The sequence below is a fragment of the Apis cerana genome, linkage group LG8 (genome assembly GCF_029169275.1).
Source record: "Apis cerana isolate GH-2021 linkage group LG8, AcerK_1.0, whole genome shotgun sequence".
In the NCBI taxonomy this organism is placed as follows: Eukaryota; Metazoa; Arthropoda; class Insecta; order Hymenoptera; family Apidae; genus Apis; species Apis cerana.
In genome coordinates, this window is record NC_083859.1 from 6,099,269 (window position 1) to 6,105,492 (window position 6,224).

At 24.0% G+C, this 6,224-nt stretch overlaps 1 long non-coding RNA gene across 1 annotated transcript; it reads right to left on the bottom strand.

The window, feature by feature from the left end:
- Nucleotides 1–462: 462 nt before the first annotated feature.
- LOC133666559 (uncharacterized) lies at nucleotides 463–1,409 on the bottom strand. The gene is made up of 3 exons (XR_009830872.1): nucleotides 1,319–1,409; nucleotides 774–1,097; nucleotides 463–660 (listed from the first exon to the last, which is right to left on the bottom strand). It is a non-coding gene; the product is annotated as an uncharacterized LOC133666559 (long non-coding RNA).
- Between the last annotated feature and the right edge of the window lie 4,815 nt (nucleotides 1,410–6,224).

Consider the following 6,224-nt stretch of genomic DNA (forward strand, 5'->3'; position numbering starts at 1 on the left):
TTCATCAGAGCATATTTTCAAAATCACAAGAATAATATTCAAAACCTATTGCTCTGATTCTAAAATCTGCCTGTCGCGAAATGTCTTCTTGCGCAAAATTTTTAATTCATATTTGTACGAATAAAAATTGAACTTTATTATCTACCAGTGTTGTAAATCATATTGAAGTTAATAAAATCATGTGAAATAATTATATGACAATCGCAATAATCAAATTGATCAAATAACTTAAAATGTTACTCTAAAGGATTTTGAATTATAAAAATTCAAACTAATTATTGTATTGATATTGTATTGATAATTATATAATAATAATTATTACATGTTTTGGCATTAGAAAACTACTAAACATTTTATATCAATCAAAACGCGAAGCGTAAGAAGACCCTAGCCTGAACTAATAAATAAAATACAAAAATAATTGTTACTACTCGCGGGTAATTATTATAAATAAATACCCGCGGTCATTGTGCTCGTGCAAAATTCTACGTATACAACCAATCACTCGTGTCGATTCGGATCTTTCATCCTACGACATGATTGAGTGACCGGAGGAACCAAAAAGCATGCGACTCACCATACGATGCGACGAATAGCTTCACTCTTATTGTAGCCCAGAAGTCATCGAGAAGGGAAGGTTGTCATCAAGACGGAAGAAATCTGTGACAAAACGTCATAATTTAGAACACGGTTCTGATTACTTGAAAAATTGAAATGCGAATTTAACTTTTATTTAGAAGAATAAAAATTTAGATAGATAAAAGGATAATTACCTCTTCGCGTGATGGATGATCGCCGTATTCTCTTGAGAGAAGCACTGATTCTACTCTGTACCGAAAGCGAATATTTAAAATAAAAAAAAATAAAAAATAAGAAACTAATAACGCGTCCGTATAAATTATAATCGGCGAACAAACACTGATTCTACCTTCGCGTTTGATTATTTTAATTAAATTTAATCAGAGCTGTTGCGCTCTAAAAAATATTCAAAATACTATGACGAAGCAAACACTGATTCTGATTAACCGCATTGCGCGCGGTCACAAATATTTTTTAAGATTAGTCCAAAAACAAATCTTCATAAAGATCATCGGCATCTGAAATAAAATGTGAAATATTGTATCATAATTCTTTTCTTAAAAATATAACATTCGTTATTTAAAATTTTACAATAGTAAAAAAAATAAAACTATGTTTAACTTTAAATATTAATAAAAAATTAAGTTCCTAATAAATTTTAATAATAATAAAATTAATATGAAATTCTAATTCAAAAAGATTAAAATCTAATAAATGAGAATCTAATGATTCTTCTTACCTCTTCGCGTGGTGGATGATCGCCGTATTCTCTTGAGAGAAGCACTGATTCTACTCTGTTCCGAAAACGAATATTTAAAATAAAAAAAAATAAAAATAAAAGACTAATAACGCGTCCGTATAAATTATAATCGGCGAACAAACACTGATTCTACCTTCGCGTTTGATTATTTTAATTAAATTTAATCAGAGCTGTTGCGCTCTAAAAAATATTCAAAATACTATGACGAAGCAAACACTGATTCTATTAACCGCATTGCGCGCGGTTACAAACATTTTCTGAAATTAACGCTTAATTAGTAGAGGGGTAGGGAATGATAGAAGAGAAAGAAATATCTTTTTGATATTTTTCTTCTTCTTATCGAACATTTGTTCTGAAAATACTGCCTTTTTATTTTAATTGATTGTGAATTTTACGTAAAAATTATTACCAATTATTTATTAATATCTGAAATTTAATAAAATATTCAGATATTTATATTTATCAGATTTTAAAATTTAATTTCCAATAATAAATCATTAAAGTTTCTCATAAATTTCTAATTTTTCCACTTTCTTATAATTAAAACGTAATTTTATTACGAATTGCTTAACAACAATCTCTAATAATTCAATAAAACTAAATAAAAATTTAACCAAATAAAAAGGAAAAAAATTTATACATACGAAATATATGATTTTACCACGAAAGAAAGTCACCAAGAAAGACATGGCGTCCATATTGGAATTTTTCCCGCCTTCGAGAATATTACCATAACGCTATCAATTAAACCTGCGCAGAAAAAAAATCAAAACGTCTAAATAAATGAATAATATGAAATTACATTGTATTAAAGTATCAAAACAATCAAATCAAATGAAAACTCACAATATGAGCCATCTTGTAATTCGATACTCCAATTGTACGATAAACGAGGAACTCGAAATTATTTAATTGTCAAAAACTATCAATTTTAATAATTTTGAATAAAACATTGAACAAAGATGTATTAATTAATGCACAAATAATAACAAAAGTAGTATAAAAAAAATAGTATTAAAATACTACGTAACAAATAGACACGTGTCTCGAGAAAATTTCAAACGTCTAATCGTCACGACAAATCGACGAACAATGTCACTTTGCGCTTCGATTTCGCGCATCGAATAACAAGATGGAGAGGGGATACGCTCGACAAGTCGAAACATGTTTGAACACGAATCCAATTTCTTGGAAATGAAATATCGTAAGAAATGTTTCTAACCTCGAGCAAAATATAAACGATAGACCAAAAAAGTAAACAATAACATACACGCGAGAAGACTCTGTACACGATATATTATATATACATTCGGGAAAATATACGATACTTTCGATTTCACGAAATGAATACGTAATAAATCCTAGAAAATTTCTTTTACATGACTTTAATATGACTAAAATGATAAAAAATAAAGAACAAGAAATTGTACAATAAACGGATACGATTAAAATTATATTACAAACTACCAATGTATGATTTCAAATTCCGTCTCGAAATATTTCGATACGGGACGCTAATGACGCAATAGACGTAAAATGAACAATCGAAGGAAAAGACACAAAGATACGCAAAGAACTAATTAATTTCGTTTTCACTACACTGAATGGATTATTTAAAAAACCAAATTAGCAATAAATTTAGTAATAATAACAGTAAAATAACTTACTGCGTAATCCGAATTTGCGACGACACATCCACTCCGCACAATTTTCAACTGTAGACTGACGACATGCGCAGTGTGATGCGCACTGCGTTGCGCACTCCGATGCGCATTGCGATGCGCACTAATTCGTCCCGCGTCTCGAATTAAGGGATGTTCTGATTGGTTGGCTCATGATGCTTATTTTTTTCATTCAAAAATCGCGCGAAAAATTGAAACATAATATAACACATAAATTAATTGTTGTTGCTTGTAAGATTGAAATCCTGTAAAGATTTACTTATTGGAAAAAAAAATTATCAGTAGAAATACTAATTTAACTAATAATAAGATAATAAAATAATTATAATACAAAGAAGGAAATAAAGATATAAAAATATCAATAAAAAGATTAATTAAATTTAAATAAAAGTAAAAATAAAAGTAAAAGCAAAAGAGAAATTTAACGAAAAACTTAAATAAATTCATAAAAATTGAAAAGATAAAAAGAGAACATAATATAAAACTGAATTTAATTTAATAATTGATTTTAAAATAATCGAAACACAAGAATTTGAATTTAACTTTAAAATAGATAAATTTAAGGAATTAAATTATATTAAACAAAGGAGAGAGAGCAATGTCGATATATAATAAAAATCAACAAAAGAAAAAACGCAAAAGAATATTTAACATAACTAAATCTGAAAAAAGACGAGAAAATATATTTATATAATATAACATTTAAAGAGATTAGGAAAGATTGAAGTGAGATATTTTAAATAAAAAATTTTAAATAAATTGAGATGAACAAAATCTGAACAGAATGAAAATATAAAAGGAGAATAATGTTAAATAAAAGATAAATAAATCCAAGAAAACGTATATATAAATATATATAAATATATATGAATAAAATAAAACGTGAATATAAATAAAATTTGACACATAAATTAATTTAATTAGAAGAATATATATATATATACGTATATGTAAAAAAAAAATTTAAGAATATACTACATAAATAATAAATAATGAAAAAATTAAAAGAGAATATAACACAAAAAGTTAACTATTATAAAATAAAAAAGAATGAGAAGAAAACATAATGATAAAGAAAAATTTAATTTCAAAATTAAAAAAAAATCTAAAACAATAAAGAAAAAATTTAACATGAATGTTAAATTCTTGAGTTAGAAAGAAAATATATAAAAAAGAAAATTTAATTATTTTATTTGAATTTTTTTCTTGATTTAGATAATATTTCTATTTTTATTTCAATTCTTTTAGATTATTTTAACTTTGAGGTTAAATCTCTTCTTCAATATTTTAATTTTCTTTTACTTCATGATAGTTAACTTTCATGTTACATTTTCTTTTCATATTTTATTCATTATTTATGCATTACAATGTAAAATATGTTTCTTATATGTTGCAGCATTGTAAGATTTAGTCATGTTGCATCATATAAAGAAATTTATTATGATATATATGTATAAACAATAAATAAATATAAAAACATAAGAAGAGAATATAACATAAAAGTTAACTATAATAAAGTAAAAAAATGGTTGAAACATAGTTGAAGAATTTAATCTTAAAGTTAAAAAAATCTAAATCTAAATCTAAAAATCTAAAAATTTGAAACATCAAGAAAGTATTTAACACAACTGTTAATTAAGTTAGAAAAAACATATATAAAGAAAAAAATTCAACATTGTAAATTTGATAATTTTAGTTGTCTTTTTTTTTCAAATATTTTCCTTTTCCTTTATTTAATATATATTATAATATATAATATTTATATTAATATTTGACATGATAATATTTCTGTTAAATTTTTTTTCATGTTTTCAATTCTTTTAGATATTTTTAACTTTCAGATTAAATTCTTCTCCTATTTTCAACCTTATTATACTTTATAACAATTAATTTTTACATTACATTCCCTTTTCACGTTATACTTTTTATGCAATGATAAATTCTTTATTTATATTATGCATATATTTTATGCATATATATATATATATATATATATATATATATATATAAAACATAAGAAGGGAATGTAACACAAAATTTAATTATAATAGAATACAAAAAAAAGAAGATTGAAACATAATTGAAGAATTTAATTTCAAAGTAAAAAAGAATCTAAAAAAATCTAAATCTAAAAATTTAAAACATCAAAAAAGCAAATTTAGTTATTCTGTTTAAATATTTTCTTTAATTTAAATAATATTTCTGTTAAATCCTTCTTTCATATTTCAGTTCTTTTAAACATTTTTTAACTTTGAGGTTAAATTCCTCTTCACTGTTTCAATTTTTTTTTACTTCATGATAATTAACATTTATGTTATATTCCCTTTTTATGTTTTATTCATTATTTGTATTACAATCTATTACATTGTTAAATTCTTTCCTTATATTTTGCAACAATGTTATATTGCAACATATAAAAGAATTTAACGTTATAATATACAAATAATGAATAAATAAATAAATAAATATACAAACATAAAAAGAGAATGCAACATAAAGGTTAAATATAAAGTAAAAAAGGATTGAAGCATAGCTGAAGAATTTAATCTCAAAGTGAAAAAAAACTAAAAGAATTAAAATATCAAGAAAAATTTAACAATAAGTATTAATTGAATAAGAAAAAAAAAAAAAGAAAAGAAAAGAAAAGAAAAGAAAAGAAATACATAAAAAAAGATATTTAACATAACAATTAACTAAATCTAACTTGAACTTGAACAATAAAAATTGTACATTGTAATAAATAAATATAAATAAGAAATAAAATAAAAAGGGAATATAACACAAAAATCAACAATTATAAATTAAAAATGATTGAATAACAGGATAAGATTTTTCTCCAAGGAGGATAAAGTAGAGTAAGAATTAACTATTATTGCCATCTCTGGTGACTTTAGAAAAATATTTCTTTAAAGAAATGTTTCTAGCTTGCAAGAGATGGGGCTCACGTTCAATTCTTATCTTATCTCTATTCACTTTCTATTCACCTATATTTCTTATCCTCCTCTATGTGTTTCTTTAACGATCGTAAAATAAACGTATAAACGAAATAGACCAGAAATAGATTGACGCGATATCTTATGGGATTTTATAAAATGTATTCTGAATCGAAAAAAGATTAGAGTATATTACGCTTGGCGTACAAACTCTAATTAGGTAAACAATTTGTTATAACTCAAAGAAACAAAAAAAGAAAAAGAAATCTT